Here is a 12,122-nt window from a genome sequence, read left to right on the forward strand (position 1 = left end):
CACGCACCTTGCAAGCAAGAGACCAGGGTTTGATTCCCGGCAGGGCGACACCTTCGGCAAGTTTCTTTGCTCCATACGCCTGATAATAATCCCTCAAGAAAAAAAAATTGAGTCACTTCTATCCATGACTGTTTGTGGGACACTGCTGTGCGCAATTGGCTGCCGCTTTTCGCCCACAAAATACAGTCAATTCACTTTACAGTGTATTCTATGAAGCGCTTTGAGACGCCCAGAAGTTGTGAAAAAGCGCTATATCAAATGCAAAGCTTTTATTATCCCATCATGTTATTTCCTCGAAAAAAATAATCTGCTCCGTATTTGAAAGAATGAACATTTGCTGCTTTATGGTCTCTGCCCCTGAGGGAGGCTGTGCCAGGGGTTCACTATCCTCTCACTCAGATAGTCTTGGTGGAGATTGGATGTGAATTCAATCACAGGCCGTGTGACCACTCGTTTTATTATTCTGCAGAGGTGCAACTTTTAATAAAAATGGCAGATTGAGTGTTTAGTACAAAACGCTTTATTAATCTCATTTATTTACAATCTAATGTCTACAGTGAAGCAGGAGCCTGTGACGAGCAGCAGCACATCATTCCTTGGAGTCGCTGGTTGAAGAGTGAAGGTTAAGCGCTCTGAGACACTGGCCTGTGCGGAGGGCACTTTATAAGTGCAACTTGTTGTTGTTGTTGTCGATGTCACGGCTCCTCAGCTGTACCAGTGCCTGTACCTGTGCCTGTGCCTGCCGCCACAGTGTCTCTGTTTTTCCCGAATCCCCGGAGCTGGTTCTGTCGGAGACGTCGATAAATGCCATCCTGGAGGAGCAGCTCCTGGTGCCGACCTCGCTCCACGATGCTCCCGTTCTCCAGCACCAGGATCTGGTCCGCGTTCTCCACGGTGCTCATCCGGTGAGCGATGACCAGCAGCGCTCGCTCCTCAGATCGCTGGAAAACTGCCCCCTGAACCTGAACAGACAGGAGTGTGAGACTGGTCACTGGTGCTGGTTAACGCTTACCACGCAAAGCAATGATCAGTTAATATCTACCACAAGAAGTGCTGATTAGGTAATATTTTCTGTGCAGACCTGTGGTTGGTTATTATTTACTGGGGGAAATGCTGTTAATTATTACCATAGGCAATGCTGCTTAATGTTAATTAGGTGACTTGACAGTTTAGTGAAAGTTTACCATATAAACCATGAGTTGGTTTACGTCCTTGTAATTTGATACCGTATTTACAAAGACAACTGATATTTAGCTAAAAACCAACTGATAACAATATCATGTACTGGTTTCCTAATAGTTACCAGGTGATATCTTGGCTAGTTACAATTTACCAGGTGATGTGCTGACTAGTTACTTTTCACCAGGAGATATGCTGACTAGTTACTATTTGCCAGGTGATGTCTGGCAAGTTACTGTTTACCAGGAGATGTCTGGCTAGTTACTATTTACCAGGTAATTTGCTGACTAGTTACTATTTACTAGGTGATGTCAATAGTTACCATGTGCTCACTCTCCACATCCAGGGAGCTGGTGGCATCGTCGAGGATGAGGACGCGAGGGTCAAGGACAAGGGCTCGGGCGATGGCCACTCGCTGTTTCTGTCCCCCCGATAGCTGAGCTCCTTTCTCCCCGGCGTCTGCAGCGAGAAGAGAGCAAGTGTCAGAGACCAGAGACACTGACATACCCCACATAAACCATATAACCCACATGCACAACATACACCATATAACCCACATACACCACAGTGTAACACTGACATATACTACATGACCCACATACACCATATAAACTATATAACCCACATACACAACATACAGCATATAACTCACAAAACCCACACACCCCGCACAACCCACATACACCACATATCCCACATACACCACAGTGAGACACTGACACTGACTGACACTGACCCACTGACTAAGTGAGTGAGCAGAGAGACCCATGACAGTCAACGTTTAACATTGTAAAGCCTGAATGTAATCCTTCAGGTGGCTGAGTAGGCAGCAGGTCAGTGTTGGTCACAGTTCCCTACATCTCTCTCACCCTCCGTGTGAACACATCTCCCTATCACCCGCCTCCCGCTCCCCCCCCACACACACATCTCTACCCCTTTCTCCCCCCCAATACACATCTCTCACCCTCCTCTCAGCCCTCCCCCCCCACACACACACGTCTCTCACCCTCCTCCTGTACATGCCTGTCTCATGCCCTCCTATGTCCACTTCTCTCTCTTTCCCTCCTATGTCCATTCCTCTCTGTGTCACCCTCAGCCCTGTGTTTACTATATTGCCCTAAATTCCCAATCCTCTTACTGACCGGTATTGTAGCCGTCCTTGAGCTCGGAGATGAAGCCGGAAGCATTTGCGCACTTGGCCGCATTGATGACCTTTCCCAGTGAGGCATCCCGCAGGCCATAGGCGATGTTCCTCTGCACAGAGCGAGCGAACAGCGTGGGCTCCTGACTGACCAGAGCCACCTACAGCCAAACACAGGCCGTCACTATCAGCGTATACACAGCCCAGACACACAGGCCATCACCATCATCAAACACACAGCCCAGACACACAGGCCATCACCATCAACAGATACACAGCCCAGACACACAGGCCGTCACCATCATCAGTGGAGTCCTGTAGCTCAGTGGTTAGAGCACTCGCTTTGCAAGCGAGACACTTGGGTTCAATTCCAGGCCGGGCCAAATCTTGGGCAAGTTTCCTTACTCCACACACCTAATAATAATCCCTCCAAAATAAAACAAAAATAAATTGGTCATTTTCAATCCACCACTGTTTGTGGGAAAGACGCTGCTGTGCACAATTGGCTGCCGCGTTTCGCCCACAAATATACTGTCAATTTACAGTCTATTCTGTGAAATGTTTTGAGACGTCGAGAAAACATGAAAAGCGCAATATCAAATGCAAGGATTATTATTATTATTATTATTATTATTATTATTATCAGATACACAGCCCTGACACACAGGCCTTCACCATCAGTGTACACACAGCCCTGACACACAGGCCTTCACCATCAGTGGAAACATAGCCACAGTGTATTGCTGTAAACATGGTCTATTGCTGGATATACAGAGCCCATAACTGTATACATGGGCTACATAATTACTGGATACACAGGCTACATTATAGTATAATAATAGGGTACATTATAATATAGAACTGACAGAATTCAATGGAATTCATTAGACCAATAGAATTAATATAATTTAGGATAATTTAAAAATCTGGCTGAAGCCTAAGGAGTAGTTAGAAGAAAAAGGAAATTGTTTGTGAAGCTGGCAGGTTAAATAAGGTTCCATTCACCTGTTCAGAAGGACGTTAAAGATTACATAACACTGTTGGTAAATTAAATAAAGTTTCTCACAGGGTCTGGCTAACAATCCCACAAATAACACTGGTTGCACTTCATGGCTGTGTGCGTGGGATATGCACAAATTGGCTGTCGCTACATTACAGTAAAGTCCAGTGAAGATCTTTGAGATGTTTCATCAATATGATAAAGATGTTGTATCAACTGCAAGAATTATTACATACAATACATACAGTATTGCAGCACAGAAGGAGGCCCATTCAGCCCATCAAGCCTGTGCCGGCTCTTTGGAAGAGCTACGCTATCAATAACAATAATAAAAATAATCCTTACGCTTGATAGTGCCTTATCACAACTTCGAGACATCTGAAAGCGCTTCAGATGTTATAATGTAAAGCGTAGTGACTGTGTATTTTGGGGGGGAAACACGGCAGCAATTGCGGACTACAATGTCCCCCCAAACAGCCGTGGATCAGTCGCATTCCCCGGCTCTTTCTCCCCATACCCCAGTAAATGTTTCCTTGTCCTGGACCTGTCACTTTAGTCACTTCTATTATCATTGCTCTCTCTTACCGCCTTGTGATAATAGCGATGTTCATATTCCTCGATGGGCCTCCCGTCCAGCAGGATCTGGCCGGACTGTGGCTGGTAAAACCTCTTGAGGAGACACACACATGAGGTCTTGCCGCTGCCCGAGGCTCCCACCAGCGCCGTGATCTCCCCGGACGCAGCTCGAAGGAGACTTTCTGTAAGAGAGAAATTGATCGGGATTCGTTCACTCGCTGCTCCAACTCAGACCTGACACGGAGCAGACGGGAATCACAGCCGCCGTTACCTTCAGCACCGGAGCGTCTGCTCTCTGTGGGTAACAGAAAGTCACGTCCCTGAACTCAATGTGACCGCGTAAGGTTTTCGGAGCCAGAGTCCCCGGTGGGGGCAGCGCTGGTTCCCGATCCATGTAATTAAACACCTTCTCAGAGGCTCCGACAGCCTTTCGTACGTTCGGGTAAACAGAGATCAGCACCTGCAACAGAGCAACTTCTGATAGAGTAACTTGTAATACAGCAGCTTGTAATATAGGGCCTGTAATACAGCAGCTTGTAATATAGGGCCTGTAATACAGCAGCTTGTAATATAGGGTCTGTAATGCAGCAGCTTGTAATAGAGCTTCCCCCCCACCCACCCCTCCCCCCATCACATACACACTCTGCCCCCCCAAACCGCGCTCCCACCTCAACGGCCGACGTGAACTGCATCTCGTAGAGGATGAAGGAGACGAGGTCACCACTGGTCACAACCCCCGAGGCCACCAGCTGCCCCCATAGCACAGCACGGCCACCTTGAGAGCCAGGCCGGAGAGCTGCGGAGAGAGAGAGAGAGAGAGAGAGTGTGAGAGTGAGGAGGGGGGGTGGGGGGGAGAGAGAGTGTGTGACGGGGGGCTGGTGGGGGAGAGAGAGAGTACACAGACAGACACATACACACACAGGGAGGGAGGGAGGGAGGGAGGGAGAGTGACCTACGTTGGACAGGCACATGAACCCTGCGTACGCCGCTGCCTCCTTCTGGTTGAGTTGGAAGCTGAGCTGCAGTCGGTGTCGGTATCGCCGGGTCTCGCTCTCCTCTCCGGCCAAACTCTTCACCGTCCGCATCGCAGAGAAGGTCTCCATAGCAACCTGGCTCGCAGCCGCCAGAGAGGTCTGTACCTCAGCCGAGAGAGCCTGGGAGAGAGAGAGTGTGAGAGTGAGACAGCGAGAGAGAGTGTGAGACAGAGTGTGAGAGTGAGACAGAGAGAGAAAGTGAGAGAGAGAGTGTGAGAGTGAGACAGAGAGAGAGAGAGAGAGAGAGTGTGAGAGAGAGACAGAGAGAGAGAGTGTGAGAGAGTGTGTGAGAGTGAGACAGAGAGAGAGAGTGTGAGACAGAGTGTGAGACTGAGACAGAGAGAGAGAGTGAGAGAGAGAGTGTGAGAGTGAGACAGCGAGAGAGAGTGTGAGACAGTGTGAGAGTGAGACAGAGAGAGAAAGTGAGAGAGAGAGTGTGAGAGTGAGACAGAGAGAGAGTGAGAGAGAGAGCGAGAGAGAGAGAGTGTGTGAGAGTGAGACAGAGAGAGAGAGTGTGAGACAGTGTGAGAGTGAGACAGCGAGAGAGAGTGTGAGACAGAGTGTGAGAGTGAGACAGAGAGAGAGTGAGAGAGAGAGTGTGAGAGTGAGACAGCGAGAGTGTGAGACAGAGTGTGAGAGTGAGACAGAGAGAGAGAGTGAGAGAGAGAGTGTGAGAGTGAGACAGAGAGAGAAAGTGTGAGACAGAGTGTGAGAGTGAGACAGAGAGAGAGAGAGAGCGAGAGAGTGTGTGAGAGAGAGACAGAGAGAGAGAGTGTGAGACAGTGTGAGAGTGAGACAGAGAGAGAGAGTGAGAGAGAGAGAGAGTGTGAGAGAGAGTGTGAGAGTGAGACAGAGAGAGAGTGAGAGAGAGAGAGTGTGAGAGTGAGACAGAGAGAGAGAGTGAGAGAGAGAGACAGTGTGTGAGAGTGAGACAGAGAGAGAGTGTGAGACAGAGAGAGAGTGTGAGACAGAGTGTGAAAGTGAGACAGAGAGAGTGAGAGAGAGAGAGAGAGAGTGTGTGAGAGTGAGACAGAGAGAGAGTGTGAGAGGGAGAGTGAGTGTGACACAGAGTGTGAATGTGAGTGTCAGAGAGAGAGGTGAGGTGAAGCGTGAGTGTCTGGTGAGGTGAGAAGTCTCTCTCATTCTCTCTCACTCGCTCTCACACGGTCTCTCTCGTACTCTCAGTCTTTCTCTCTCACTCACTCTGTCGCACTCTCTCTCTCTCTCTCTCACTCACTCGCACTTTCTCTCACTCTCGTACTCCCACTCTCTCTCACATTTCCTCTCTCTCTCACTCTGTCACACACACTTGCACTCCCTCTCTCTCACGCGTTCTCTCTCACTCTCTCTCGTACTCCCTCGCTCTCACATACTCACACCTTCGCTCTCACATACTCTCTCCCCCTCTCTCACACTCTCTCTCTCTCGGGGTGTACCTGGTAGAAGCCGCCTGCGAGGTCAGGGATGAGCAGGATGATGGGGATGCGATGGCTGTGAACAGGGAGAGGCGCCCGGACAGACTGAGCATAAACCCAAACAGACACAGAGTCCGCATCAGGTACCAGAGCAGCAAACTGAGCCGGTCTGACAGGGCCTCGCTCATCGTGTTAGTGTCTGTGGTGATCCGAGAGGTGATGTCTCCTGGAGAGAGAGAGTGTGTGTGAGAGGGAGAGAGAGTGAGTGTGAGAGACAGAGAGAGTGTGGGAGAGTGAGACAGAGAGAGCGAGAGAAAGAGGGGGAGAGCTCCATTTCTCCTCATTATCAACAACAACAACAAAATGACATTTATAGAGCGCTTTCACATTGGGAGGATGTCCCAAAGCCCGAGCATGGGGGAGGGGAGGGGTAGGGGAGAGGGGAGGTGGGGGTTGGTGTAGGGGTGAGGGAAGGCGGAGAGGTGGGAGGGAGACCAAAGGCACGGTCAAGAGAAGGGTCTTGAGACCTGCCTTGAAGGAGGCGAGGGAGGAAGCGAGGGGAGGGGACCATGGGATGGAGTTCCAGAGTGTGGGGGCAGAGAGGCTGAAAGCTCGGCCACCGATGGTAGGGCGGGTCGGGCGGGAGACATGGAGCAGCCGGAGCCCAGTGAACGGAGGAGTGGGCAGGTTGGTAGGGAGTCAGCAGGTCAGAGAGGAAAAAGGGGGTGAGGCCATAGATGGCCTTATCACAGAGAGAACGTGAGAAAGAAAATATGTAAGAGGGAGAGAAGCGAGAGAGCGAGTAGGGCACCCAGCTCGCAAAACCCCCCCACCCAGCCCGGCCCCCTCCCCCACCTGACCCCGCCCCCAGCTCGACCCACTCCCCCCCCACCCACCGTGTTCACTTACCCGTATGAACCGCGTCAAAGAACCCGATGTCCTGGTGCAAACGGAGCGGAAACGTTGCTCTGGATACGAGTGTGAATCCGGCTCATAGTGACATTGTATATAGCGTCACATAGAAACTCCGTCACCGCACTGAGTGTGAGAGAGAGTGTGAGTCAGTGTGAGAGACAGAATCACTGTGAGAGAGTCTGTGTGTGTGAGAGAGAAAGTGTGTGAGAAAATCAATGTGTGTGAGCAGTCACTGTGTGTGAGAGAGACAGTGTGTGAGAGTCAGTGTGTGTGTGAGCAGTCACTGTGTGTGTGAGCAGTCACTGTGTGTGAGACCTGTCACTCACACGAGTGTGAGCAGTGTGTGTGAGTGTGAGCAGACACTGTATGTGTATGACGAGTCACTGTGTGTATGAGCAGCCACTGAGTGTGTGAGAGTGTGAGCAGTCACTGTGTGAGTGTGAGCGGTCAGTGTGTGTGTGAGCAATCAGTGTGTGTGAGCAGTCAGTGTGTCTGAGTGTGTGTGTGTGAGCAGTCACTATGTATGTGTTTGAGCAGTCACTGTGTGTGTGTGAGAGAGCAATCCCTGTGTGTGTGAGCTCTGTTTGTGTGTGTGCGTGTGTGAGCAGTCACTGTGTGTGTGTGAGCAGTCACTGTGTGTGTATGTGTGTGTGAGCAGGCACTGTGTATGTGTGTGTGAGCAGGCACTGTGTATGTGTGTGTGAGCAGTCCCTGTGTGTGTATGAGTGTGTGTGAGCAGTCCTTGTGTGTATGTGTGAGTGTGAGCACTGTGTGTGTGAGACAGTCCCTGTGTGTGTGTATGTCTGTGTGAATGTGAGCAGACTGTGTGAGTGTGAGCACTGTGTGAGTGAGCACTGTGTGTGTATGTCTGTGTGAGTGTGAGCAGACTTTGTGAGTGTGATCACTGTGTGAGTGTGAGCACTGTGTGTGTGTGAGCACTGTGTGTGTATGTCTGTGTGAGTGTGAGCAGACTTTGTGAGTGTGATCACTGTGTGAGTGTGAGCACTGTGTGTGTGTGACACCCCAATCTGACGTTAACCCCTGTATCCCCAGACTCTCTGCGTACCTTCCGATGGAGATCAGAGCCATGGTGATGATGGCGGCTGTGAAAGCTGAGGGATTCTCCCTGTTGTTCAGCCAATCAGTCATGCGGCCGGTGTAATAGGGGACAGCCATCTCTCCTGTGGGAGACCAGAGTCACTGAGTGTCCGAAACCCCCCGGCCCCCACCCTCACCCCCCACCCCACACCACCCCAAATCCAGCCCTCACACACAGCCCCCCTCGCCCCCAGCCCTCACACACAGCCCTCACACACAGCCCCCATCGCCAACCCCCCCCACCACACCCCCGGAGCTTGTGATTCTCACCCAGGGACGATAGCACCAGGAAGACGGACATGAGCCCGAAGCGGCCGAAGTCTGGTCTGATACAGGACAGTAGCCGGGACAGTGTGGCTCCAGCCCGTGGGCCGCCCTCCCCATCTTCCTCCCCCTCCCCCGCCTCCTCCTCCTCCTCTTCTGGGAAGAAGCGACGCCAAATCACACAGGCCAGAGCCGTGACCAGATGGGCCGGGACCAGCAGCCGCCAACTCCCGCTCCCGCACAGCAGTTCAGTGGCGGGGGCCGTGGCAGGGGCCGTGGCTGGGGCAGGAGCCACGGCCGGGGCGGGAACCGGGGGGCCAAGGCTCAGGTACAACGGGATGATCAGACACACGATGCCCGTGAACCGGTGCAGGTCTTGGAGCCGCAGCCAGGCCGGGCGGCCGGGGAGTCGGACCAGCGCCCCCCGCACCGCGGCCGACAGGACAGTGAAGCGGAGCAGGGAGGCCACCCACAGGCCGGTCAGGGAGATGGGGAGAAGATCTGTCTCAGTACCAAGTCCAGTAGAGAACTCGCTGCCAAGTCCAGCAGCGGCAGCAACAGCAAAGCCTGAGCAAAGGCGGCCTTCATTCCGCAGCCTAGAGCACAACAACAACAACAATAATCATTATTATTATCAGTCTGAAACACAACAATAACAATAATTATTATTATTATTATTAATACCACAGCCTGAAACACAACAACAACAATTATTATTAATATCACAGCCTGGAGCACAACAACAACAATAATCATTATTATTATTATCACAGTCTGAAACACAATAATCATCATAAGCCGTCTAACAGAGAAACATCTCACATGTTTATTATATATATAGTATACACATGCACACATATATACACACACAGACACAAGCGCATACACAGACATACATATACACAGCCACATATATACAGACACACACACGCATATACACCGACACAGGCACAAACACAAACACACACGCACGTATATACACATATACACAAACACTCATGTACATTGACATACACATACATATATACACACACAGACACACACCCTATCTATGTGTATATATATCTATATATTTCTTTGTGTTTGTAGATAAACACGGAAGCTCTGAACGAGCGGGAGCGTCAGGTCGGGAGTATTTTTGGGGGGATCGAGCGATGGCCGGGAGACTGGGAGTAACTCCCTCTCGTCTCCTGTAGCTGGTGGGGGTGCGGGGTGGGTCAGCCTGGGCTGTGAGTTCACAGTCTGGGGCTCACAGTCTGGGGTTCACTGTCCGGGGCTCAAAGACTGGAGTTCACTGTCTGGGGCTCAGAGTCTGGGGCTCAGAGTCTGGGGCTCACTGTCTGGGGCTCAGAGTCTGGGGTTCACTGTCCGGGGCTCAAAGACTGGGGTTCACTGTCTGGGGTTCACTGTCTGGGGCTCAGAGTCTGGGGCTCACTGTCTGGGGCTCAGAGTCTGGGGTTCACAGTCGTGACCTCCTGACCCAGAATTCGGGTGAGTTAAAATCGGCTTTTCATCTGAAGGAAACTCTTTCCAGCGTCGAACTGAATCTCAGACTGGAGGTGAATTATAAGGAGGGGCTGCGCTTCTGTGATAATCTCTGAAATATAAATTTATTGGAAGTAAAAGAGAATTAGTTACTGTGAAGTCAGGAGCGGAGCCGGGTATCAGCTCAGAGCTGTGACCAGTCACTGACTGACAGTCTGGCTTTCCGGGAATCCACACCCTGAACAAAGATTACTGACAAACAGCTCTAACTACCAGAGTAATAGTTACTGACAAATACCTCCCACTACCAAAGTAATAGTTACTGACAAACAGCTCTAACTACCAGAGTAATAGTTACTGACAAATACCTCCCACTACCAGAGTAATAGTTACTGATAAACAGCTCTAACTAACAGAGTAATGGTTACTGACATAAACAGCACTAATAATACAATAATCCTTGCATTTGATATAGCGCCTTATCATACTGTAAAGTGTATTCACTGTATATTTTTGTGGGCAAATCGCGGCAGTCAATTACATAAACAGTGTCCCACAAACAGTCGTGGACTGAGTGACCACTTTTTTGTTAAGGAATTATTGACTCGGAAAAGCCATTCACAATTGTCTAACAATTGAGTTTCTAGTTACTGGTGGTAAAGAGGTGTGTGGAGTGAGGAAACTTGTCCAACCTTCGCCGGTCCGGAATCAAACCCAGGTCCAGTGACTGCTCCAACCACTGAGCTACAGGACTCCACTAACTACCAGAATAACAGTTACTAATTACCTGTATCCAGGAGCTGTGTACACTGTGCAGGAGGCTGTGTAGTGAGCAGGAGCTGTGTACACGGTGGAGGAGGCTGTGTACACGGTGGAGGAGGCTGTGTACACGGTGGAGGAGGCTGTGTACACGGTGCAGGAAGCTGTGTACACGGTGCAGGAGGCTGTGTACACGGTGCAGGAGGCTGTGTACACGGTGCAGGAGGCTGTGTACACGGTGGAGGAGGCTGTGTAGTGAGCAGGACGCTGTGTACACGGTGCAGGAGGCTGTGTACACGGTGGAGGAGGCTGTGTACACTCCCTGGTGAAGATGTTTAACAGTTGCTTTGAGGAGGTACAGACGCGGCCGCTCTGGAAATCCCCCTCTCACTCTCTCAACTCGAAACCGAAATGAGACACAGAAACAGTGAGAGAGAAAGAGACAGAAACAGAGAAAGACCAACAGCGCCGTTTACTGGCGAGAGAACGAGAGAGAGAGAGAGAGAGCCCGGAAAGAGAAAGAGAAACTGACATCGAGAGATGCTCAGAGACTGAGCGAAGTGTAGAGAGCTACAGAGAGAGGGACGGGAGTGAGAGTGAGAGACAGAGAGAGGGACAGGAGTGAGAGACAGAGAGAGGGACAGGAGTGAGAGTGAGAGACAGAGAGAGGGACAGGAGAGAGAGTGAGAGAGAGAGAGGGACAGGGAGAGAGTGAGAGACAGAGAGAGGGACAGGAAAGAGAGTGAGAGACAGAGAGAGGGACAGGAGTGAGAGTGAGAAACAGAGAGAGGGACAGGAGTGAGAGACAGAGAGAGGGACAGGAGAGAGAGTGAAAGACAGAAAGAGGGACAGGGACAGGAGTGAGAGTGAGAGACAGAGAGAGGGACAGGAGTGAGAGTGAGAAACAGAGAGGGACAGGAGTAAGAGTGAGAGACAGAGAGAGGGACAGGAGTGAGAGACACAGAGAGGGATAGGAGTGAGAGACAGAGAGAGGGACAGGAGTGAGAGACAGAGAGAGGGATAGGAGTGAGAGACAGAGAGAGGGACAGGAGAGAGAGTGAGAGACAGAGAGAGGTACAGGGACAGGAGTGAGAGTGAGAGACAGAGAGAGGGACAGGAGTGAGAGTGAGAAACAGAGAGGGACAGGAGAGAGAGTGAGAGACAGAGAGAGGTACAGGAGAGAGAGTGAGAGACAGAGGGACAGGAGAGAGAGTGAGAAACAGAGAGGGACAGGAGAGAGAGTGAGAGACAGAGAG

The 12,122-nt window shown here is 50.8% G+C and overlaps 1 pseudogene; it reads right to left on the reverse strand.

The window, feature by feature from the left end:
• Positions 1 to 522: 522 nt before the first annotated feature.
• On the reverse strand, positions 523 to 11,249 carry LOC121851846 (annotated as a pseudogene).
• Between the last annotated feature and the right edge of the window lie 873 nt (positions 11,250 to 12,122).

The sequence above is a fragment of the Callorhinchus milii genome, unplaced genomic scaffold, assembly GCF_018977255.1.
Source record: "Callorhinchus milii isolate IMCB2004 unplaced genomic scaffold, IMCB_Cmil_1.0 Scaffold164, whole genome shotgun sequence".
Taxonomy (NCBI): Eukaryota; Metazoa; Chordata; class Chondrichthyes; order Chimaeriformes; family Callorhinchidae; genus Callorhinchus; species Callorhinchus milii.